Here is a 26,699-nt window from a genome sequence, read left to right as displayed (position 1 = left end):
CAGATAGCTTCTTTCTAGTTTTTATCACAAGATATTATTTTATTCACAGTAGTCCTTAGTGGACTCAGTAATGTCCCTTCTCAGATTCTACAAAAAGAGTGTTTCCAACCTGTTGAATCACAAGAAAGGTTTACCTCTGTAAGCTGAATCCACACATCACAAAGCAGGTTCACACATAGCTTCTGTCTAGTTTTTATCGCGATATATTGTGTTTCTCACTAAAGGCTTCAGTGGGCTGTGAAATGTTTCTTTGCAGATTCTAAAAAAAAGAGTGTTTCCAACTTGCTGAAACAAAAAAATTGTTTACATTTGTGAGCAGAATGCACACATCACAAAGCAATTTCACAGATATCTTCTTTCTAGTGTTTCTCACAGAATATTCTTTTTGTCACTATAGGATTCTGTTTGTTTTGAAATGTTCCTTTGCAGATTCTACGAAAACAGTGATTCCAACCTTCTAAATCAATAGAAATATTTAACTCAGTGAGCTGAATCCACACATCGCAGGTTAGATGCACAGATGACTTCTTTTTATTTGTTATTGAGGAATATTCATTTTTTCACTACAGGCCTCAGTAGGCTCCAAAATGTTCCTTCATAGATTCTACAAAAAGAATGTTTCCAACCTGATGAATCAAAAGAAACATTTAACTTTCTAAGCTGAATGCGTACCTCACAAAAACGTTTCACAAATAGTTCTTTCTAGTTTTTATCATGGGATGTTTTGTTTTTCACTGCAGGACTAGTGATTTTTGAAATGTCCCTTTGTAGGTTCCACAAAAAGTGTGTTTCCAACCGGCTGAATCAAAATTAAGATATAACTCTGTGAGCTGAAGGCACACATTACAAGCTGTTTCACAGATAGCTTCTTTCTAGTTTTTATCACAAGATATTCTGTTTTTCACTATAGGCCTTAGTAGACTCAAAAATTTCCCTTCTCAGATTCTACAAAAAGAATATTTCCAACCTGCTAAATCACAGGAAAGGTTTCCCTCTGTAAGCTAAATCCACACATCACAAAGCAGTTTCACACATAGCTTCTTTCTAGTTTTTTATCATGCTGTATTCAGTTTCTCATTGTAGGTTTCTGTGGGCTGTGAAGTGTTTATTTGTAGATTCTAAAAAAGAGTGTTTCCAACCTGCTGAAACAAAAAATGGTTTAAATTTGTGAGCTGAATGCACACATCACAAAACAGTTTCACAGATATCTTCTTTCTAGTGTTTATCACAGAATATTCTGTTTGCCACTATAGGATTCTATTCGCTTTGAAATGTCCCTTCGCAGATTGTACAAAAAGAGTGATTCCAACTTTCCAAATCAATAGAAATATTTACCTCTGTGAGCTGAATCCACACATCATAAATTAGGTGAGCAGATGGCTTCTTTCTATTTGTTATTGCAGAATATTTGTTTTTTCACTATAGGTCTCAGTGGACTCTGAAATATCCCTTATAGATTCCACAAAAAGAATATTTCCAACCTGCTGAATTCAACTCTGTGAGCTGAATTCATACCCCACACAACAGTTTCACAGATAGCTTTTTTCTAGGTTTTATCAAGGGATATTTGCTTTTTAACTATGGGATTCAGTGGCCTATGAAATGTCCCTTTCTTCACAGATTCTACAAGAGAAATATTCCAACTTGCTGAATCAAAAGAAAAGTTTAACTCTATGAGCTGAGTGCAAACATAATAAAACAGTTTCACAGACAGCTTGTTTCTAGTTTTTATCTCAGGATATTCAGTTTTTCACCTCGGGCCTCAGTGGGCTTCAAAATGTCCCTTCACAGATCCTACAAGAAGAGTGTTTCCAACTTGCTGCATGAAAAGAAAGGATTACTTCTTAAATGTGAATCCACACATTACAAAGAAGTATAACAAATAGCTTCCTTTCTAGTTTTTAATGCGGGGTATTTGGTTTTTCACAATGGGACTAACTGGGCTCCAAAATGACTCTTTTCAGATTCTAAGCAAAGAGTGTTTCAAACATGCTGAATCAAAAGTAAGATTGAACTCTGTGAGGTGAATCCACTTTTCACAAAGCAGATTCACAGATAGCTTCTTTCTAGTTTTGGTCATGGGACATTCAGTTTTTCACTACTGGCCTCAGTGGGCTTTGAAATATTCCTTTTCAAATTCTACAAAAAGAGTCTTTCCCGCCTGTTGAATCAAAAGAAAGGTTTAACTATGTGAGCTGAATGCACTCATCAGAAAGCAGTTTCACAGATAGCTTCTTTCTGCTTTCTATCACAGGATATCTGGTTTTTCTCTATAGACCTCAGTTGTCTCTGAAATATACTCTGTCAGATTCTACAAAATGTGTTTCCAAACTGCTAAATGAAAAAAAGGTTTAACGCTCTGAGATGAATGAAAACATCACAAAAAAGTTTTACAAATAGCTTCTTTGTAGTGTTTGTTGCAGGATATTTGTTTTTCACTATTGGCCACAGTGGGCTGTGAAATGTCTTTTCACAGATTCTACAAAAAAGAATGTTTTCAACCTGTTGAATCAAAAGAAATGTGGAACTCTGTGAGCTGAATTCCCACATCACAAAGCAGTTTTCCAGAAATGATCTTTCTCATTTTTGACGTGAAGCATTCAGTTTCTCACTACTGTCCTCAGTGGACTTTAAAATGTTTCATCGCAGATTCTACAAAAATAGTGTTTCCAACCTGCTGAGTCAAAAGAAAGGTTTAACTCTGTGAGCTGAATGCACACAAAATACAGCAGTTTCACAGATACATGATTTCTAGTTTTTATTGTGGGATATTCGGTTTTTCAATACAGGCCTCAGTAGGATCCAATATGATTCTTCCCAGATTCTAAGAAAACAGTGTTTCAAACCTGCTGAATCAAAAGAAAGGTTTAACTCTGTGAGCTGAATCCAAACATCACAAGGAAGATTCTCAGTTTCTTTCTAGTTTTTATCATGCAATATTCAGTTTTTCACTCTAGCCCTCAGTGAGCTTTAAAATGACCCATTGCAGATTCTACAAAAATAGTATTTCCAATTTGATGAAACAAAAAATAAGTTTAACTCTGTGGCTGAATGCACACATTATAAAGCAGTTTCACAGATATATTCCTTCTAGTTTTTATCATGAGATATTCGTTTTTTCACTGAAAGACTAGGTGTGTTCTGAAATGTCCCTTTGCAGATTCTAAAATAGAGTGTTTCCAACCTTTTGAATAAAAAGAAACGCTTAACTCTGAGCTGAATCTACACATCACAAAGCAGTTTCACAGATAGTTTCTTTTAATTTTTTTTTTTTTGAGGGATATTCGGTTTTTACTACAGGACTCAGTGACCTACGAAATGTCCCTTCCTTCACAGATACTACAAAAAGAGTGTTTTTAACCTACTGAATTAAAAGAAAAGTTTTACTCTGTAAGCTGAATGCAAACATCATAAAACAATTTCACAGATATCTTCTTTCTATTTTTTATCAGAGGATACTCTGTTTTTTACTATAAGTCTCAGTGGGCTCCTAAATGTCTCTTTGAAGTTTCTACAATAAAAGTGTTTCCATTCTGCTGCATAAAAAGTAATTTTTACCTCTGAGAACTGAACCCACACATCACAAAGCAGTTCCACAGATAGTTTCTTTCTAATTTTTATAGCAGGATATTTGGTTTTTCCGTGAAATCCTCAGTGTTCTCCAAAATGTCCCTTCACAGGTTCTACACAAAGAGTGCTTCCAACCTTCTAAATAAAAAGAAAGGTTTCACTGTTGTAGCTGAATTCACACGCCACAAAGCGTTTTCACAGATATCTTCATTCAAGTATTTATTGTGAAATATTCCATTTTTCACTATAGGCCTCAGTAGGCTCCGAAATGTTTCCTTGAAGATCCTAGAAATACAGTGTTACCAACCTGCTGAATAAAAAGAAACATTTAACTCTATGAGCTGAATCCACACATCACAATGTAATTTCACAGATAGTTTCTTTTTAGTTTTTTTCCTCAGGTATAATATTTTACACCATAGACTTCAGTGGGCTCTAAAATGTCCCTTTCCAGATGCTACAAAAAGAGTTTTTCTAACATGCTGAATCAAAAGAAAGATTAAACTCTGAGGCTGAATCCATGCACCACAAAGCAGTTTGACAGATTTATTTGTCCTAGTGTTTGTTTGTTTGCTTTTGCATATTCAGTTTTTCACTATAGGCCTCAGTAGGCTTCAAAATACCCCTTCGCAGATTCTACAAAAAGAATATTTCCACCCTGTTGAATAAAAGGAAAGCTTAACTGTGAGATGAATGTACATGTCAAAAAGGAGTTTCACAAGTAGTTTATTTCTCATTTTTATTAAGGGATATTCCATTATTCTCTGTAGGCCTCAGTGGCCTCCGAAATGTCCCTTTGCAGATTCCACAAAAAGAGTTTTTCCAACCTACTAAATGAAAAGAAAGGTTTAACTCTGTCAGTCAAATGCATACATTACAAATATGTTTCTTATATAGCTTCTTTCTAGTTTTTATTGTAGAATATTCGGTTTTAAACTATAGACTTCAGTGGTCTCTGAAATGACTCACAGATTCTAATAAAAGAGTATTTCCAACCTGTTGAATCAAAAGAATGGTTTAATTCTATGAGCTGAATGCACCCCTCAAAAAAAAAAAAAAAAAAAAAGAGTTTCACAGATAGTTTCTTTCTAGTTTTAATTGCAAAAGTTTGGTTTTTCACTATAGGCCTAGTGGGCTCTGAAATGTCCATTCACAGGTCCTACAGAAAGTGTGTTTCCAACCTGCTGAATCAAAAGAAATATTTAACTCTGTGAATTGATGGCACACATTACAAGCAGTTTCACAAATAGCTTCTTTCAAGTTTCTATCATGAGATTTTCTGGTTTTCAATATAGGCCTTGGTGGGCTCAGAAATGTCCCTTCGTAGATTCTACAAAAAGAGTGTTTCCAACTTGCTGAACCATAAGAAAGGCTTAACTCTGTTAGCTAAATTCACACATCACAAAGGAGTTTCACAGGTAGCTTCTTTCTAGTTTATAAAAGGAGATTTTTGGTTTTGCCCTATAAGTCTCAGTGGGCACTGAAATGTCTCTTCACAGATTCTAGTAAAAGAGTGTTTCCAATTTGTTTAATCAAAATAAAGGATTAAATCTGTGAGATGAATGCACACATCATGAAACTGTTTCACAGAAAGCTTTTTTTCTGGTTTTTATTGTGGGATATTCGGTCTTTTACTATAGGCCTCAGTAGGCTTTGAAATGACCCTTCCCAGATTTACGAAGAAACTTTTCAAACCTGCTGAATCATAAGAAAAGTTTACCTCTGTGAGCTGAATCCATACATCATAAAGTGCATTCATAGATCGCTTCTTCCTAGTTTTTATCATAGGATATTCGGCTTTTTACTATAGGCCTCAGAGTGCTCCGAAATGTTTATTCACATATTCTACAAAATGTTCTTACAACCTGCTGAATCAAAAGAAAGGTTTAACTCTGTGAGCTGAATCCACACACCACAAAGCAGTTTCCCATGTAGCTTCTTTCTAGTTTTTATTGTGGGATATTCATTTTTTTACTATACACTTCAGTAGGTTCAGAAACATTCCTTGGTAGATTTTACAAAAACAGATTTTTCAAGTTGTTTAATCAAAAGAAAGGTTTAAACCTGTAAGGTGAATGTACACATGGAAAGCAGTTGCACAGATAGCCTCTTTCTATTTTATCATGGTATATTCCATGTTTTACTATAGGCCTCAGTGGTCTAAGAAATGCCCCTGCCCAGAATCTACCGAAGGGGTATTTTCAACCAACTAAATAAAAGGAAAGATATAACTCTGTCAGCTGAATGCACACATCACAAAGGAGTTTCACAGATATCTTCTTTCTAGTTTTTATCACGGGATATTCTGTTTCTCATTATAGGCCTCAGTGAACACCAAAATCTACCTTTGCAGATTTTTCGATAAGAGTTTCAAAACCTGCTGAATTAAACAAAAATTTAACTCTGTGAGTTGAATGCAAACCTCACAAAGCAGTTTCACAGATAGCTTCTTTCTTGTTTTTATCATGGAATATTCAGTTTTTCACTACAGGCATCTGTGGGCTGAGAAAGGACCCTTCCCAGGTACTAAGAAAAGAGTGTGGAAACCTGCTGTGTCAAAAGAAAGGTTTAACATGGTGAGCTGAATCCATACATCACAAAGGAGACTCATAGACAGTTTCTTTCTAGTTTTATCACGAGATTTTTAGTTTTTCACTATAGGCCTCAGTGGGCTCTGAAATGTCCCTTTGCAGATTATACAAAAAGAGGTTTTCCCACAGGCTGAATCAAAAGAAAGGTGTAACTCTGTGAGCAAAATGCACACATCACAAAGTAGTTTCACGTATAGCCTCTTTCTATTTTATTGTAAGTTATTTGGTTTTTCACTATAGGTCTCAGCAGGCTTTGAAATGTTTCTTCGCAGATTCTAAAAAGAGATACTTTCAAACCTGCTGAATAAAAACAAAAGTTTGACTCTGTGAGCTGAATCAACACATCACAAAGGAGTTTTACACATAGCTTCTTTCTAATTTTTGTCACGGGATACTCGGTGTTTGAAGCTCCAACTGGGCTTCAAAATATTTCTTCCCTGATTTTACAGAAAGAGTTTTTCCAACCTGTTGAATCAGGAGAAAGGTTGAACTCTGTGAGCTGAATACACACATGACAAATCAGTTTCACTGATAGCTTCTTTCTAGTATATATCAGGGGATATTTGATTTTTCACTATAGTCTTCACAGGGCTTCGAAGTGTCCCTTCGGAGATTCTACAGCAGATTCCTATCTGCTGTATCAAAAGAAAAGTTTAAGTCATTGAGCTGAATTCATACAGCATACAGCAGTTTCACAGATAGCTTCTTTCTAGTTTTTATCATGAGATATTCTGTTTTTCTCTATTGGCCTCAGTGGGCTTCGAAATCTCCATTCACAGATTTTACAAAAAGTTTGTTTTTTATCTGCTGAATTGCACACATCACAAAGCAGTTTCACATATCAATTCTTTCTAGTTTGAATTTCAGGATGTTCTTTTTCTCATTATAGGCCTCAGTGCACTCTGAAATATTCCCATGCAGATTTTACAAAAAGAGTGTATCCAGTGTGCTGAATCAAAAGAAAAGTTCAACTCTATAAGCTGAATTCCGATATCACAAAGCAGCCTCACAGATATCTTCTTTCCAGTTCTCATCATGAAATATTCTGTTTCTCAATATAGGGCTTAGTAGGCTCTGAAATGTCCCTTCTCAGATTCTACAAAAAGATTGTTACCAACCATCTTAATCCAAAGAAAGTTTTAATTCAGTGAGTTGAATCCACACATCACAATTAGATTCACAGATAGCTTCTTTCTAGTTTTTATGGTGGGATATTTCATTTTTCACTCTAGGCTTCAGTGGGCTCAGAAATGGCCCTTCACAAATATTACAAAGAGAATGTTTCCAACCTGCTGAATCAAAAGAAAGATTTACCTCTGTGAGTTGAATACACACATTACAAAGTAGTTTCACAGATAGTTTCTTTCCAGCTCTTATCAAGGGATATTCTGTTTCTCACTATAGACTTCAGTGGGTTCCACAAGTTCCCTTTGCAGCTTCGACAAAAAGACTATTTCCAACCTGCTAAATCAGAAGAAAGTTGTATCTCTGTGAAGTGAATCCATATATCATAAAGCAGCTTCACAGATAGCTTCTTTCTTGGTATTATCTTGGAATATTCAGTTTTTCACTATAGGTCTCAGTTTACTCCAAAATGTACTTTCACAATTTCTACAAAAAGAGTGTTTCCAATTAGCTGTATCAAAACTAAGGTTTAACTTTGTGACCTGAATGCATACATCACAAAGCAATTTCACGGATAGCTTTTTTCAGGTTTTTATGATGGGATTTTTTTGTTTTTCACTATAGACCTCAGTGAAGTCTGAAATGTCCCTTCAGAGATTAAACAAAAATAGTGCTTCCAACCTGCTGAATCAAAAGAAAGGTTTAACCTTGTGAGCTGAATTCACAGATCACAAAACAGTTTCACAGATATCTTTTTTCTAGTTTTTATCATGAGATATTCTGTTTATCACTATCAACCTCAGTGGGTTATGAAATATTTCTTAGCAGAATCTACAAAAAGAGTTTTTCCAACTTGCTGAATCAAAACAAAGGTAAACTGTGGATTCACTGTAAGCTGAATCCACACATCACAAAAACAGTTTCACAGATAGATTCTTGCTAGTTTTTATTGCAAAATTTCGGTTTTTTACTACAGGACTCTGTTGGCTTTGAAATATTCCCTCAAAGAGTCAACAAAAAAAGTGTTTCCAACCTATTGAATCAAAAGAAAGTTTTAACTCTGTGAGCTGAATGCACACATTACAAAGCAATTTTATAGTCTCTCTAGTTTTTATCATGGGATATTTAGTTTTTCACCATAGGTTTTAGTGAACTCCAAAATGTCCCTTTGCAGATTCTAATAAAAGAGTTTTTCCAACATACTGAGTCAATAGAAACATTAAACTCTGTGAGGTGAATCCACACATCACAATGCAGTTTCACTGATAGCTTCTTTTCTTATTTTATCATGGGACATTCAATTTTGCATAATAGACCTTTTCCAAAATGTCCTTTCGCAGACTCTGCAAAAAGAGGGTTTCCAACCTGCTGAATCCAAAGTAAGGTTTACCTCTATGAGCTTAGTCCACACATCACAAAGCAGTTTCACAGATAACTTTTTCTAGTTTTTATTATGGGATACTCTGTTTCTCACTAAGGCCTCAGTGGCCTCTAAAATGCTCCTTCACAGATTCTACCAAAAAAAAGTGTTTCCAACTTCCTGAATCAAAGGAAAGGCTTAACTCTGTGAGCTGAATCCACATATCAAAAATCAGTTTCAGAGTTAGCTTCTTTCTAATTTTTATCATGGGATATTCTGTTTTTCTGTATAGGCCATAGTGGGCTCTGAAATGTCCCTTCACATATCCTAGAAAAAGAGTGTTTTTAACCTGATGTATCAAAAGAAATGCTTAATTCTGTGAGCTGAATGCACACATTACAAATCAGTTTCACAGATAGCTTCTTTCCAGCTTTCATTGCCGGATTTTCAATTTTTCATATAGTCCTCAGTGGGGTCTGAATGTCCCTTCGTACATTCTACAAAAATAAAAAATAAAAAAAATTAAAAAAATTCCAACCTGCTGAATCAAAAGAACGTTTAATTTTGTTAGCTAAATCCATACATCACGAAGCAGTTTCACAGATAAGGTCTTTCCAATTTTTACCACAGAATATTTGGTTTCTTGCCCTAGCCCTCACTGGGCTCTGAAATGTTCCATCTCAGATTTTTTAAAAAAAGAGTGTTTCAAACCTGCTGAATCAAAAGAAAGGTTTAACTCTGTTAGCTGAATCCACATGTAACAAAGCAGTTTCACCGATAGCTTCTTTCTCGTTTTTATTGCCGGTTCTTCTGTTTTTCACTATAGGCTTCAGTGGGCTCTGAAATGTTACTTTGCAGATTATAGAAAAATAGTTTCACACCTGCTTAATCTAAAGAAAGTTTTAACACAGTGAGCTGAATGCACACATCACAAAGTAGTTTCACAGATAGTTTCTTTGTGATTTTATCATGGGATATCCGGTTTTATACCGAGGCCTCAGTGGGCTGTGATATATCGCTTCACAGACTCTACAAAGAGTGTTTCCATCCTGTTGGAAAAAAAAAAAAAAAAGTATAACTCTGTGAGCTGAGTGCACATATCACAAAGCAGTTTCACAGAGAGCCTATTTCGAGTCTTACCACGGGATATTCTGTTTTTCACTACAAGACTCAGTGGGCTTCAAAATGTCCATTTGCAGATTCTACAAATAAAAAAAAATGTTTTCAAACCTCAGGCTTTGAAGAAGGGAGCCTCTCTCTCTCTCTTCGAAATCCCCCACAATCAAAAACTGGACCACAATGTGACATTAACGGGCTGAAGGGACTCAGGGAGATGTTGAGAAAGGCAGACAGGAGAAGTTGCGAGACAGCAGGGAATGCTGGGTTCCTCCCAAGGAGGGCTCTCCCATACCAGAATCCCCCATGGCTGTCCCATGCAGCAGTAAAGTCCCATAATTTGGAGAAGGGTGCCTGTGTCTCTTGTGGAAGGCCCCCATAAGTGAAAAGGAGGCCACAGTGTGGCATGATTGGAAAGCAGAAATTCAGGGGAACATTGAGGCAGGCAGAGGTGAGAAGGGATGAGACGGCAGGGAATGCTGGGAGGCTCCCAAGGAGTCCTCTCCCATCCTAGAAGCTCCCAGGACTTTCCCAGTCAGCTGTAAAATCCCAGGTTTTGGAGCAGGGTGCATGTGTCTCTCACAGTAGGCCTTTACAAGCAAAAAGGGGAAGTCAGGGTGGCATGGGAGGGCTGCAGGGACTCAGGGGGACATTAAGGAAGAAGAGGGGAGAAGTGCCCAGACTGTAGACAATGTGGGGAGCCAGTTATGGAGGCCTCTCCCATCTCAGAAGGCCCCAGGGCTGTTGGGGGAATGTATGTAAATACCCAAGTTTTAAATCAGGGTGACTGTATCTCTTCCGAAAGGCCCCCACAAGCTAACACAGTCCAGAAGGCTGCCATGGGCAGGCCGCAGGGACTCAGGAGGATGTTGAGGCAGGCCGAGGGGAGAAGCAGCGAGACCACAGGGAATGCTTGGAGCCTTTCAAGAAGGCCTCTCTTATCCCACAAACCCCCGGTCTGATTCGGTTGCACGGTAAAACCCCATGCTTTAGAGCAGGGTGTCTGTCTCTCGCAGAAGGCCCTTACAAGTGAAAACGGGGCCAAGCATGGTGTGATTGGGCCGTAGGGTGGTAGGGGAACATTAAGGTAAGACAAAGAGATAATTATGCAGCAAGACCGCAGGAAATGCTGGGGCTCTCCTAAGGAAACCTATTTCATCTCAGACGTCTCCAGGGCTGTACTGGGCGGGTTGTAATGCCCAAGGCATTGGAGTAGAGTGTCTGTCTCTCTCGCAGAAGACACCCTCAAGCAAAATCAAGGCCTCAGTGTGGCCTGGGCAGGCCACAGGAACTCAGGGAGACTTTGAGGCCGGCAGAGGAAAGAAGCAGCGAGACCGCAGGGAATGCTGGGAGCCTTTCCAAAAGGCCTCTCCTATCCCAGAAGCTTCCAAAACTATCCTGGGTGGGCCATAAAGCCCCAGGATTTGGAGCAGCGTGCCTGTGTCTCTCGCAAAAGACCACCACAAGCGAAAACAGGGAGGCAGGGTGGCATGGGCTGACTGAAGGGTGGCATGGGAGGGCCACAGAGACTCAGGCAGAAAATGAGGCAGGCAGAGATGAGAAGCAGCCAGACCTCAGGGAATGCTGGGAGCCTCACAAGGAGGTCTCTTCCATGCCAGAAGCCCCCAGAGCTGCCCCAGACAGGGTTTTATGCCCCAGACTTTGGAGCGGGGAGCCTGTGTCTCTCACCGAAGACTTACAAAAGAGAACGAGGTGGCAGGGTGGCATGCACAGGCAGCAGAGCCTCATGGGGACATTGAGGCAATCAGATGGGAGAAGCAGCAGGAAGGCAGGGACTGCTGGAAGCCTCCCAAGGAGGCCGATTTCATCCCAGAAGCTCCCAGGACTGTGCTGGGTGTGCTGTAATACTTAAGGTTTTGAAACAGGGTGCCTGTATCTGTAGCAGAAGGCTCCTACAAGTGAAAATGGGGCCGCAGTGTGGCGTCGACAGGCCACAGGGACTCAGGGGGAAGTTGAGACCAGCAGAGGGGAGAATCAGCGACACAGTATGGAATGCTGGGAGCCTCCCAAGGAGACCTCTCCCATCCTAGAAGCCCCCAGGTCTGTCACGGATGGGCTGTAGTGTCCCAGGCTTTGGAGTAGGGTGCCTGTGTCTCTGGCAGAAGACCTTTCACAAGCGAAAACTGGGATGCAGGATGGCCTGGGCGAGCCAAAGGGACTCAGGGTGACATTGAGGCAGGCAGAAGGGAGAAGCAGTGAGCCCGCAGAAAATGCTGGGAGCCTTCCAAGGAGACTTCTGCCATCCCAGACGCCCCCAAATCTGTCCCAGAAGTGCTGTAACGCCCAAGGCTTTGGAGCAGGGTGACTGTGTCTCTCCTGGAAGGCCCCACAGGTGAAACCGGGGCCACAGGGTGGCATGGGTGAGTCACAGGTACTCAGGGTGACATTGAGACAGGCAGAGGAGAGACGCAGTGAGATCGCAGGGAATGGTCGGAGCCTCCCTAAAAGGCCTCTACCATTCCAGAAGCCCCCAAGGCTTTCCCGGGCTGGCTGTAAAGCACCAGGCTTTGGAGCAAGGTGCCTGTGTCTCTTGAGGAAGGCTGCCACAACCAAAAACGTGGCCACATGGTGGCATGGGTGGACTGCAGGGACTCAGGGGGATGTGGAGGCAGGCAGAAAGGCGAAGCTGCGAGACCACAGGGAAAGCTTAGTGCATCCCAAAACGCCTCTCTTATCACAGAAGCCCCCAGGACTGTCCGGAGCAGGTTGTAAAGCCCTAGTCGTTACAGCAGCCTCCCTGTGTCTCTCGTGGAAGGCCTCCACAAAAAATAAAGGGGCCACAGGGTGGCGTGGGCGGGCCTCAGGGACTCAAAGGGTCATTGAGGAAAGCAGAGGATAGAAGCAGCGAGACCGGGGTGAATGCAAGGAGCCTTCCTCAAAGTCCTCTCCCATCCCAGAAGCACCCAGCGTTGTCCTAGGCGGGCTGCAGAGCCCCAGGCTTCAGAGCAGGGTGCCTGGGCCTCTCACGGAAGACCCCCACAAGCAAAAACAGAACAGCGGAAATGTGTTGCTGGGCTGCAGGGACTCAAGGGGACACTGAGACAGGAAGTGGGTAGAAGCAGCAAGACCACAGGGAAGGCCGAGAGCCTCCCAAAAAGGCCTCTCCCATCCCAGAAGCCCCCAGGGCTATATTTGGTGGGCTGTAAAGTCCCACGTTTTGGAGCAGGGTGCCTGTGTCTCTTGCGGGAGGCCTCCAAAAGCAAAACAGGGGCCGATGTGTGGCGTGGGCAGGCCGCAGGGACTCACAGGTACGTTGAGGCCAACAAAGAAGAAAAGTGGTGAGATCTCAGGGTATGCTGGGTGCCTCCCAAGATGGACTTTTCCTTCAAAGAAGTCCTGAGGGCTCTCCAGGGTGGGCTGTAAAGCCCCAGGCTTTGGTGCAGTGTGGCTTGTCTCTCACACAAGGCCCCCAAAAGCAAAGATGGAGTGTCAGGGTGGGGTGAATGGGAAGCGGGGACTCAGGGACACTTTGAGACAGTCAGAGGAAAGAAGTGACGAGACCGTAGGCAATGCTGGGAGCTTCGCAAGGACACTTCAACAATCCCAGAAGCCCCAGGGCTGTCCCTAGCGGGCTGTTAAGTTTCAGGCTTTAAAGCAGTCTGTCTATGTCTCTCCCAGAAGGCCCCCACAAGAGAAAACTGGGCCGCAGGATGGCGTGGGTGGGCCGCAGGGACTCAGTGGGTCATTGAGGCAGGCAGTGGGGAGAAGTGGTGAGATCCAGTGAATGCTGGGAGCCTCCCACGGAGCCCTCTCCCATCCCAGAAGTCCGAGTGTTGTCGCAGGTGGGCTATAAAGCCCTAGATTTTGGAGCAGGATGCCTGTGCCTCTTGTGCAAGGCCTCCCAAAGTGACATCGGGGCCGTAGGGTGACGTGGGTGAGTCACAGGGACTCAGGGGAACTATGAGGCAGACAGGAAAGAAGGGGCAAGACCGAAGGGAATGCTCAGAGTTTCCAGAGGAGGGGTCTCCCAATCCAGAAGCCACAAGAGCTGTCCTGGGCGTTCTGTAGAACCACAGGGTTTCAAGCAGGGTACCTGTATCTCTCACGGAGTGCTCCCCAAGCAAAAATGGGGCTGCAGTGTGGCATGGGCCGGCAACAGGGACTCAGGGGGATGTTGAGGCAGAGGGAGGGGAGAAGCAGCGAGAATGAAGGGAATGCTTGGATCCTTTTAAGGAAACCTCTCCCATCCCAGAAGCACCCAGGGCTGACCTGGGCAGGCTGTAATGCCACAGGCTTTGGAGCAAGGTGGCAGTGTCTCTCTAGGAAAACCCCTCAAGTGAAAATGGGGCTACAGTGTGGCATGGGAGGGCTGCAGGGACTCAGGGGAACATTGAGGCAAGCAGAGGGTAGAAGGGATGAGACCACAGGGAATGCTGGGTCCTCCCAAAAAGACCTCCCCCATTACATAAGCCGCAAGGGCTGTCCCATGCGGGCTGTGAAACCCCAAGCTTTGGAGCAGGGTGCAAATGTTTCTCCAGGAAGGCTTCTGCAAGCAAAAACGGGACCACAGAGTGATGTGGGCAGGCCGCAGGGACTCATGGGATGTTGAAGCAGACATAGGGGAAAAGCGGCGAGACCACAGGGTTCCTCTGTCTGTCACGGAAGGCCACGACAAGAGAAAATGGCATCGTAGGGTGGCGTAGGTGGGCCACAGGTACTCAGGGTGACGATGAGGCATGAAAACGGCAGAAGGGGTGAGACAACAGGGAATTCTGGAAGCCTCCCAAGAAGGCCTCTCCTATCCTAGAAGCACCCAGGGCTGTCACTGGCAGGCTGAAAGGCCCAGGCTTTGGAGCAGCGTCCCTGTGTCTCTCACGGAAGGCCCCCACAAGCGAAAAACGGGACAGCAGCATCGCGTGGGCGGGACGTAGGAACTCATGGGGAGGTTTAGGCAGGCAGAGGGGAGAACAGCCAGACCTCAGGGAATGCTGGGGACCTCCCTAGAAGGCCCCTCTCATCCCATAAGCCCCCAAGTCTGTCGCGGTCATGCTGTTAAGCCCCAGTCTTTGGAGTTGTGTCTCTGGCGGAAGGCCCCCACAAGTGAAAGTGCAGCCGCACAATGGCGGGGGCGGGACGCAGGGACTCAACGGGATGTTGAGGCAGGCAGAACAGAGATGTGACGAGACAGCAGGAAATCCTGGGAGCCTCTTAAGGATGCCTCTCTCATACCCGAAGCCTACAGGGCTCTCCCAGGCGTGCTGTAAAGCCCCAGGCTTTGGATCAGGGTGCCTGTCTTTCTCACATAAGGCCCCCACAAGGAAAAACAGGGCTGCGGGGTGGTCTGGGCCAGTCGCAGCGACTCAGGAGGAACTTGAGGCAGGCAGAGGGGAGAAGTCAAGAGACCGCAGGGAATGTTGGGGCCCCCCCAAGGATGCTTCTCTCATCCCAGTAGCCCCCAGGGCTGGGATGGGAGAGGCCTTTTAGTGAGGCTCCCAGCATTCCCAGCAGTCTCTCTATGTTTCTTCTGTCTGCCTCAATGTCCGCCTGAGTTTCTGCGGATTCCCGATGCTACTCTATGGCCTCGTTATCTCTTGTGGCGGCTTTTTGCAAAAGACACAGGCACCTTGTTCCAAAGTTTGAGGCTTTACAGCACACCCAGGACATCCGTGAGAGCTTGTGGGAGGGAAGAGGCCTCCTTTGGATGCTCCTAGCATTCCCTGCCATCTCGCCACTTAACTCCTCTACCTGCCTCAACAACACCCTGAGCCCCTGCTGCCCGCCCACACCACCCTGTGGCCTCGTTTTTGCTTGTGGGGGCCTTCTGTTAGAGACACAGGCATGCTGCTCTAAAGCCTGGGGCTTTACTGATGCCCAGGACAGCTTTGGGAGGCTTCCAGCATTTCCTGTGGTCTCACCACTTCTCAGAGAATATCTCTGAGATGCATCCACACATCACAAAGCAGTTTCACAGATAGCTTATATATTGTTATGATCTGGGAATATTTGTTTTTTCCCCCACAGGCTTCAATGGGCTTCCAAATGTCCCTTCCCAGATTCTCCGAAAACATTGTATCCAACCTATTCAATCAACAGAAAGGATTAACTCTGAAAAATGACTCCATACATCACAAAGCAATTTAACAGGTAGCTTCTTTTGAGTTTTTATCCGAAGATATTTGGTTTATCCCAATAGGCTTCAATGGGCTTGCAAATGACTCTTCACAGATTCTCCTAAAAGCATGTTTTCAGCATGCTGAATCAAAAGAAAGCTTTAACTCTGTGAGATGAATCCACACATCAAAAACACTTTCACAGATATGTTCTTTCTAATTTTTATCTGGGGATATTTCCTTTCTCCCCTTAGGCTTCAATAGAATCCTAAATATTCCTATGCAGATTCTTGAAAAACATTGTTTCTAAACTGCTGAATCAAAAAATAAAAAAGGTTGAATTCTGTGACATGAATCCACATATCACAGGACAGTTTCACAGATCACTTCTTTCTAGTTTTTATCCGGAGATACTCGTTTTCTTCCCATAGGGCTCAATGTGCTCCCAAATGTCTTTTCACAGATTATACAAAAATGTTTCCACCATGGTGAATCAAAAGAAACGTTTCAGGTTGTGAGATGAATCCACGTATAACAAAGCCATTTCACAGTTGTCTTCTTTCTAGTTTTTATCTGGGAAATTTAATTTGTCCCCATAGGCTTTGATGGGCTCCCAAATGTCTCTTCGCAGATTTTCCAAAACGAGTATTTGTAACATGCTGAATCAAAAGAAAGATTTAAGTCTCTGAGATGAATCCACATATCACAAAGCCATTTCACAGATAGATACTTTGCAGTTTTTATCTGTGAATATTCTGCTTTTCACCATAGGCTTCAAAGGGCTTCAAATATCCCCTCACAGATTCTTCAAAAAGAGCGTTTCAACCCGCTGCAGGAAAAGAAGTTTTAACTCTGTGAGAGAAATCCACACATCACAAAGTGGTTTCTCAGATAGATTGTTTCTAGTTTTTATCTGGAGATATTCCAATTTTCCCCTTAGGCCTCAAAGGGTGACCAAATGGTCCTTTACAGATTCTCCAAAAAGAGTTTCCAACCCGCCGAATCAAAAGAAAGGTTTAACTGTGTGAGATGAATCCATACATCACAACCAGTTTCACAGATATCTACTTTCTGCTTTTTATCTGGGAAATTCAGTTTTACCCTTAGGCCTAAGTGGGTTGTGTAATGTCCCTTTGTAGATTCTCCAAAAAGAGTGTTTAAAACCTGCTGAGTCAAAACAAATGTATAGCCCTGTGAGATGAATCCACACATCACCTGGCTGTTTCACAGATAGATTCTTTCTATTTTTTGTCTAAGAATGTTTGGCTTTTCCTCATAGGGCTCAACAGGTTTCCAAATGTTCCGTCTCAGAGTCTACAAGTTACTGGATCAAAATAAGTCTTCCAACTTACTGGATCAAAATAAAGATTTAATTCTGTGAGATGAATCTACACAGCACAAAGCAGTTTTACAGATACTTTCTTTTTAGTTTTTATCTGGGGATATTGTTTTTCCAAAGAGGGTTCAATGGGCTCTCAAATATCTCTTTGCAGATTCTCCAAAAGCAGTGTTTCCAACCTGCTGATTCATAACAAATGTTGAACTCTGTGATATCAATCCAGAACTCACGAAGCAGTTTCACAAACAGCTTCTTTCTACTTTTTATCTGGGGGTATTCAGTTTTTTCCTTAGCCCTCAATAAACTTCCACATGTCCTTTCACAGATTGTCCAAAAAAAGTGTTTCAAACCTAGTGAATCAACAGAAAGTTTTAATTCTGTGAAATGAATCCATACATTGTAAAGCAATTTCACAGATACCTTCTTTCTTGTTTCTATCTGGGGATATTCTGTTTCTTTGTTTGTTTGTTTGTTTCCATTGGCCTCAATGGGCCTCCTAGTGTCCCTTCATAGATACTTCAAAAAGAAGAATCAAAAACCTACTGAAATAAAAAAAAATTAACACTCTGTGATGAAATGAAATATCACACAGCAGTTTCCAACAGTTTCTTTCTAGATTTTATCTGGGGATATTTGGGTTTGTCCCATAGGCATCATTGGGCTCCAAAATATCGCCCTCAGATTTTCCAAAAACAGTGTTTCCAAACTGCTGAATCAAAAGTAAAATTTAACTCCATGAGATGAATCCACATATCACAAAGCAGTTTCATGGACTGCTTATTTCTAGTTTTTATTTGGGGATATTCAGTTTTTCCCCATAGGCCACAATGGGCTATCAAATGTCCCTTTGCAGATTCTACAAAAAAAGTCTTTCCAAACTGCTGAGTCAAAAGAAAGGTTTAATGCAGTGAGATGAATACACACATCACAAAGCAGTTTCACAGATACCTTCTTTCTAGTTTTATATGGGAATATTTGGTTTATTTCCACAGGTATTAATGGGCTCTCAATTGTCCTTTTGTAGATTCTGTAAAAAGAATGTTTTCAACTTGCTGAATCAAAAGAAAGTTTAACTGTGTGATATGAATCTACACATCACAAAACAGTTTCCAAGATAACTTCCTTCTAGTTTTAATTTGGGGATGTTCGATTTTTCCCATAGACATTAAAGGGCACCCAAATTTTCTTCACCGATTCTTTAAAAAGAGTCTTCCCATCCTACTGGATTAGAAGAAAGGTTTAACTCTGTGGGATTAATTTACACAACACAAAGCAGTTTCACAGTTAGCTACTTTCTAGTTTTTGTTTGAGGATCAAAAGAAAGGTTTAACTCTGTGAGATGAATCCACATATCACAAAGCAGTTTCACAGATAACTTTTTTTTTCTTGCAATATTAGATTTTTCCCCATAGATTACAATGGGTTCTCAAATGTCCCTTTGCAGATTCTCCAAAAAGAATGTTTCTGATCTGCTGAATGAAAAGAAACTTTTAACTCTGTGAGATGCATCCACATATCACAAAGCAGTTTCATGGAGAGCTTCTTTCTAGTTTTTGTCTGGGGCTATTGGTTTTCCCATAGAACTCAATGGACTAAAGAATTTCCCTTCCCAGATTCTCAGAAAGGGTGTTACCAATGTGCTGAATCAAAAGAAATCTTCAACTTTGTGAGTTGAATCCACACGTGATGAAACAATTTCACAGATAACATTTTAATGGTCCCCCCCCCCCCAACCGGGGATACTCTTTTTTCTTTTCATATAGGCCTCAATGCAGTCCAAAATGTTCTTTTGCAGATTCTGCAAAAAGTATGTCACCAAACTGCTGAAAGAAAAGAAAGTTTTATATTTTTGAAATGAAACCACACATCACAAAGCAGTTTCTCAGATAGTTTCTTTTTAGTGTTTATCTGAGGACAATCAGGTTTTCACCATAGGCCTCTAAGGACTCACAACTGTCTCTTCCAAGATTCTACAAAAGACTGTTTCCAACCAGCTGAATCTAAAGAAAGGTGTAGTTCTGTGAGACAAATCCACACATCACAAATTGGATTCACATATTGCTTCTTTCTAGTTTTTATCTGGGGGATTCTGTTTCTCGATCAAGGCCTCATCAGGCACCAAAATGTCCCTTTGCAGATTCTCCAAAAAGAGTGTTTCCAACCTCTGAATCAAAACAAACAAACAAACAAAAAAACAAACAAAAAAAACCCCAGCAATGTAACTCTGTGAGATGAATTTGCACATCACAAAGCTGTTTCACAGATAGCTTCCTTCTACTTTTTATCTGAGGATATTCTGTTTTTCCCATAGACCTTAGTGGGCTCTTAAATGTCCCTTCACAGATTCTCCAAAAAGAATGTCTTCAATCTGCTGAAGAAAGGAAAGTTTTAACTCTGTGAGATGAATCCTTACATCCCAAAGCAGTTTCACAGATAGCTTCTTTCTAGGTTTTATCTTGGGATATTCGTTTTCTCCATGTAGACCTCCTTGAGCACTTAAATGTCTCTTTGCGGATTCTCCAAAAAGAATGTTTCCATCGTGGTGAATCAAAAAGAAAGGTTTAACTCTCTGAGGTGAATTGACCCATTAAAAAGCAGTTTCACAGATAGCTTCTTTGTAGTTTTTATCTGGGATTATTGGGTTTTCCCCAAAAGGCCTCATGGGGCCCCCAAATGTATCTTCACAGATCTTCTGGGTACATTCTGTTTTTCTTTATAGGTATTAAATGCTCCAAAATGTCCCTTTGCAGATACTCCAAAAAGAGTGTTTCCAATCTATGGAAACAAAAGAAAGGTTTAACTCTAGGAGATGAAGCCACACATCACAAACCAGAAAGAACTAGCTTCTTTCTAGTTTTTATCTGGGAGTATTCAGGTTTTTTCCTTAGGCATAAATGAGCTTACAAATATCCCTTGGCAGATCCTTAAAAAAGAGTGTTTCCAACCTGCTGGATCAAAAGAAAGGTTTAATTATGTGAGATGAATCCAAGCAACACGAAGCAGTTTCACAGATACCTTCCTTCTAGTTTTAGTCTGTGGATTATCAATTTTTACTTGGGGGCCTTAGTAGGCCCCCAAATGTCACTTTGCAGATCCTATAAAAGAGTGTTTCCAAACTGCTAGATCAATCATTTGATGTTTAACTCTGTGCAATGAATCCACACGTCACAAAGCAGTTTCACAGAGAGTTTCTTTTTAGTTTTTATCTGGGGATATGCAATTTTCCCCATATTCCTCAATGGGCTCCCAAATGTCCCATGTCAGATTCTCCAAAGAGTGTTTTCAACCTGCTGGATCAAAGGAAGTATTTACTTCTGTGAGATGAATCAACACATCACAAAGTAGTTTCACAGATAGCTTCTTTCTGATGTTTACCTCGGGATATTAGGTTTTTACATATAGGCTTCAATGGGCTTCCAAATGTTTCTTCTCAGCTTCTACAACAAAAGTTTTCCCACTTTCCGAATCAAAAGATCGGTTTACCTTTGTAAGATGAATCCACCCATCAGAAAGCAGTTCCATAGATAGCTTCTTTCTGGTTTTTATTTCGGAATATTTCATTTTTCCACATAAGCCTCAACAGACATCCAAATTTCCCTTCACAGGTCCTCCAAAAAGGGTGTTTCCAACATACTGAATCTAAAGAACGGTTTAACTGTGTGAGATGAATCCACACATCACAAAGAAGTTTCACAGATGTCTTCTTTCAAGTTCTTTTTCTATGGATATTCAGTTTTTCTCCATAGACCTCCATGGGCTTTGAAATATCTCTTCGCAGATTCTCCAAAAGGAGTGTTTCCAATCTGTTGAATCAAAAGAAAGGTTTGTGTTCTGTGAGATAAATCCACACATCACAAAGCAGTTTCACATATAACTTCTTTCTAGGTTTTATCAAGGGATGTTCTGCTTTGCCACAGGCCTCAATGAGCTCCCAAATGTCTCTTTGTGGATTATTTAAAAAGAGTGTTTCCAAACTCCTGAATCAAAAGAAAGCTTTACCTCTGAGATGTATCCACACACCACAAAGTAGTTTAACAGATAGCTTCTTTCTAGTTTTTATCTGGGGATATTCATTTTTTCCCCCATGGGCCTAAATTGGCTCCCAAATAGCCCTTCACAGATTCTTAAAAAAGAATGTTTCCAACCTACTGGAACAAAAGAAAGCTTTAAATCTGTGATCTGGATACAAACAACACAAAGCAGTTTCACAGGTAGCTTCTTTTTAGTTTTCATCTGGGGAGTATCTGTTTTTACTTATAGGCCTTAATTGACTCCCAAATGTCCCTCCACAGATTCTATAAAAAGAGTGTTTCCAACATGCTGGATCAAAAGAAATTTTTAAATCTGTGAGATGAATCCACACATCACAAAGCAGTTTCACAGATATCCTCTTTCTAGTTTTTATCTGGGAATATTCAAGTTTCTTTTCCTATTAGAGACTTTCTAATGTCTCTTCACACATTCTCCAAAAATACTGTTACCAACCTGCTTATCAATAGAAATATTTAACTCTTTGAGGTGAATCCACACATCACAAAGCAGTTTCACAGATAGTTTCTTTCTCATTTTTATCTGGGGATATTCAGTCACTCCCCATAGACCTTATTGAGATCACAAATGTCCCTTCGCAGGTTATCTAAAAATAGTGTTTCCATCCTACTGAATCAAAAGAAAGGTTTAACTCTGTTTGATGAACACACACACCACAATGATATTTCACACAGAGCTTCCATAGGCCTCAATGGGCTCCAAAATGTCTCTCGGGAGATTATCCAAAAAGAGTGTTTCCAACCTCCTGGATCAAAAGAAATGTTCAATTCTGTGAGATTAATCCACTAATCACAAAGCAGTTTTACAGATAGATTGTTTCTATTTTTTTCTGGGGATATTCGCCTTTTTTGCCACGGGCATCAATGAGCTCCCAAAGGTCCCTTTGCAGACTATCTAAAAAGAGTGTTTCCAAACTGCTGAAACAAAAGAAAGGTTTACATCCGAGAAATGAATTAACATATCAAAAAGCAGTTTCACACATAGCTTTTCTTAGTTTTTATCTTAAGGTATTCGTTGCTTTCCCATAGGCCCCAATTGTCTCCCAAATGTTCTTTTGCAGATTCTAAAAAAGAGTGTTTCAAACTGCTGGATAAAAAAAATGTTTAATTCTGTGAGATGAATCCACACATCACAAAGCAGTTTGTCAGGTAGCTTCTTTCTAGTGTTCTCTGGGGATATTCAGTTTTCACTTGTAGGCTTCAATAGGCTTCCAAATGTCCCTTCACATCTTCTTTGACAAAAGTTTTCCAACCTGATGAATCAAAGGAAAGGTTTCACTCCATTAGATGAATCCACTCATCAGAAAGTAGTTTTGTAGATAGCTACCTTCTTGTTTTTATCTGGGGATATTCAGGTTTACCCCATAGGCCTCAACGGGCTTCCAAATGTCCCTTCTCAGTTTCTCCACAAATAGTGTTTCCAACACGCTGAATTGAAAGAACAGTTCAACTGTGTGAGATGCATCCACACATCACAAAACAGTTTTACAGATAGCTTCTATCTAGTTTTTATCTGGGGATATTCTGTTTCTTCCCATAGGCTTCAATGTGCTCCTAAATGTCCCTTTGAAGATTTTTTTTAAAAGAGTGTTTCCAACCTGCTGGATCAAAAGAAAGGTTTAACTCTGTGAGATGAATGCAAACAACACAAAGCATTTTCACAGATAGTTTCTGTTTAGTGTTTCTCTGGGGATTATCGGTTTTTACTTATAAGCCTTAATGTACTCCCAAATGTCTTTTCACAGATTCTGCAAAAAGAAGTGTGGGCCTTAATGGATTCCCAAATATCTTTTCACAGATTCTACAAAAAGAGTGTTTCTCACATGCCAGATCAAAAGAAATGTTTAAATCTTTGAGATGAATCCACACATCACAAAGCACTTTCACAGATAGCTTCTTTCTAGTTTTTCTCTAGGGATTTTTGATTTATCCTAATAGGCCTCAATGGGCTCCAAAATATACCTTCAGAGATTCACCAAGAAGAGCATTTGCAACCTGCTGAATAACGAAAACGTTAAATTCTGTGAGATGAATCCACACATCACAAAGCACTTTCACAGATAGCTTCTTTCTAGTTTTTCTCTAGGGATTTTTGATTTATCCTAATAGGCCTCAATGGGCTCCAAAATATACCTTCAGAGATTCACCAAGAAGAGCATTTGCAACCTGCTGAATAACGAAAACGTTAAATTCTGTGAGATGAATCCACACATCACAAAGCAATTTCACAGATAGGTTATTTGTAGTTTTTATGTGGGGATATTCAGTTTTTCCACAAAAGCCTCAATGGACTCCCAAATGTTCCTATGCAGATCCTCCAAAAAGAGTGTTTCAAACCTACTGGATCAAAAGAAAGGTTTAACTCTTGGAGATGAATCCATACATCACAAAGCAGTTTCACACATACCTTCTTTCGAATTTTTATCTGAGGATGTTCTGTTTTTTTCCCACAGGCCTCAATGCACTCCAAAATGTCCCTTCACAGATACTCCAAAAAGAATGTTTACAACCTGTTGAATAGAAACAAACATTCAAATCTGGGGGATGAATCCACACATTGGAAAGAAGTTTCACAGATAGTTTCTTTCTAGTTTTTTTTCTGGGGATATTTGGCTTTTCCCCCTAGGCCACAATGGACTTGAAAGTGTCTTTTTGCAGATTCTTTAAAAAACATGTTTTCAACAGACTGAGTCAAAGGAAATGTTAAACTCTGTGAGATGAATCCACACATTATAAAGCAGGTTCACCGATAGTTTCTTTCTAGTTTTTATCTGGGGTTATTCATTTTTTATCCATAGGCCTCAAAGGGCTCCCAAATGTCCCTGCACAGATACTCCAGAAAGAGTGTTTCCAAACTGCTGAACCAAAAGAAAGGTTTAACTGAGTGAGATGAATCCACCCATCCAAAGCAGTTTCACAGATAGCTTCTTTCTCGTTTTTATCTAGGGATATTCTGTTTTTCCCCATAGGTCTCAAAGGGCTCCAAAATATTCCCTCAAAGACTCTCCAAAAAGACTGTTTCCAAGCTGCTGAACCAAAAGAAACTTTTAACACTGTGAGATGAATTCATGCATCACAAAGGCATTTCAAAGATAGCTACATTCTAGTTTTTATCTGGGGATAGATTCTTTTTCCCCACTGGCCACAAAGGCCTCCCAAATGTTTCTTCACAGTTTCAACAATTAGTGTGTTTCCCTCCTGCTTAATCATAATACAAGTTTAACTCTGTGAGATTAACTCACCTATCACAAAACAGTTTCACAGATAGGATCTTTGTAGTTTTTATCTGGGGATATTTGTCTTTTCCCCATTTGCCTCAATGGGCTTTTAAATGTACCTTCACAGATTATCCAAAAAGAGTTCTTCCATCATGCTGAATCAAAAGAAAGATTTAATCTGAGAGAGGAATCCACACATGTAAAAGCAGTTTCACAGATAGCTTCTTTATAGTTTTTATCTGGGGATAATTGTTTTTTCCCCATAGGCTTCAGTGGGCTCCAAAATGTCTCTTCACAGATTCCCCAGAAAGAGTTTTTCCAGCCTACTGCATCAAAATAAAGATTTAACTCTGTGAGCTCAATTCAAACAATACAAAGTAGTATAATAGATTACTTCTTTCTAGTTTTTATCTGGGGATATTCAGTTCTTACTCAAGTCCACAATGGGCTCCCCAATGTCCCTTCACAGATTCTCCAAAAAGAGTGTTCCAACCTGGTGAATCAATAAAAGCTTGAACTCTGTGAGATGAATCCACACATCACAAAGCAGTTTCCCAGACTACCTCTTTCTATTTTATCTGGGAATATTTCTTTATTTCCCCATAGCACTCAATGGGCTTTCAACTATCCAGTCACGGTTTATCCAAAGAGTATTTCCAACCTGATTAATCAAAAAAAATGTTTAACTCTGTGAGACAAGTCCTCATATCACAAAGCAGTTTCACAGAGAGCTTCTGTCTACTTTTTATCTGGGGATATACGTTTTTCCCCCATTGGCCTCAATGGTCTCTCAAATGTCCCTTCACAGATTCTCCAAAAAGAGTGTTTCCAACCTGCTGAATAAAAAGAATGACTTACCTCTGTCAGATGAATCCAGATATCACAAAACAGTTTCACAGATAGAATTTTTCTAGTTTTAATCGGGGAGATTTCAGTTTTTTACTATAGACCTAAATGAGTTCTCAAATATCCCTTTGCAGATTCTCCAAATACAGTTTTTTCCAACTGGCTTAATCAAAAGAGTGGTTTAATTCTGTGAGGTGAATCCACACATCATAAAGAAGTTTCACAAATAGCTTCTTTTGAATTTTTATCTGAAGATACTCAGCTTTTCTTCATAGGCCTCAAAGGGCTCCCAAATATCCAATCACAGACTGTGCAAAGAGACTGTTTCCCACCTGCTCAATCAAATAAAATTTTAACTCTCTGAGATGAATTCACAATCACAAAGCAGTTTCATAGATAGTAGCTTTCTATTTTTTATCTGGGGATAATCAGCCTTTCCACATAAGCCTTAATGGGCTTCCAAGTATTTATTTGAAGATTCTCCCAAAAGAGTGTGTCCAACATCCTGAATCAAAAGGAATGTTTGGCTCTGTGACATACACCAATACATCACAAAGCAGTTTCACAGAAACCTTCTTTCTAGTTTTTATCTGGAGATATTCAGTTTTTCCTCATGGGCCTCAATGGGCTCCCAAATGTACTTTTGCAGGTTCTTAAAGAGTTTTTCATGCCTGCTGAATCAAAAGAAAGTTTTACCTCTGTGAGATGAATCCACTCATCAGAAAGTGTTTTCACAGATAGCTTATTTATAGCTTTTATCTGGGGATATTCAGTTTTTCCTCATAGGCCTCAAAGGGCTCCCAAATGTCTCTTTGCAGATATTCCAGAAAGAGCATTTCCAATCTGCTGAATCAAAAGAAAGGTTTAACTCTTTGAGAAAGTCCACACGTCACAATACAGTTGAACATATAGCTTCTTTCTACTTTTTATCTGGAAATATTTGGTTTCTTTTCATAGGCCTCATTCAGATCCCAAATGTCAATTTGAGGATTTTCCAAAACGTGTGTTTCCAACCCGCTGTATTAAAAGAAAGGCTTACCTTTGTGAGATGAATACAAACAACACAAAGCAATTTCACAGATAGCTTCTTTCTAGTTTTTATTTGGTGATATTCAGTTTTTAAGCAAAGGCCTCAATAAGCTCCCAAATGGCTTTTGGAGATACTACCAAAAAAAAAAAAAAAAAAAAAAGTCTTTCCAACCTGCTAGATAAAATGTAAGGTTTAACTTTCTGAAATGAATTGGCACTTCACAAAGTAGTTTCACAGATAGCTTCTTTCTAGTTTTTATCTGGAAATATTAAGTTTTTCACCATAGGACTCTATGGGCATTCAAATGTCTTTTTGCTGATACTACAAAAAAAGTCTTTCCAACCTGCTGAATCAAAGGAATGGTTTACCTCTTCTAGATTAATC

This window comes from Papio anubis, chromosome 8, assembly GCF_008728515.1.
Source record: "Papio anubis isolate 15944 chromosome 8, Panubis1.0, whole genome shotgun sequence".
NCBI lineage: Eukaryota > Metazoa > Chordata > Mammalia > Primates > Cercopithecidae > Papio > Papio anubis.
This window is presented reverse-complemented; position numbering follows the sequence as displayed.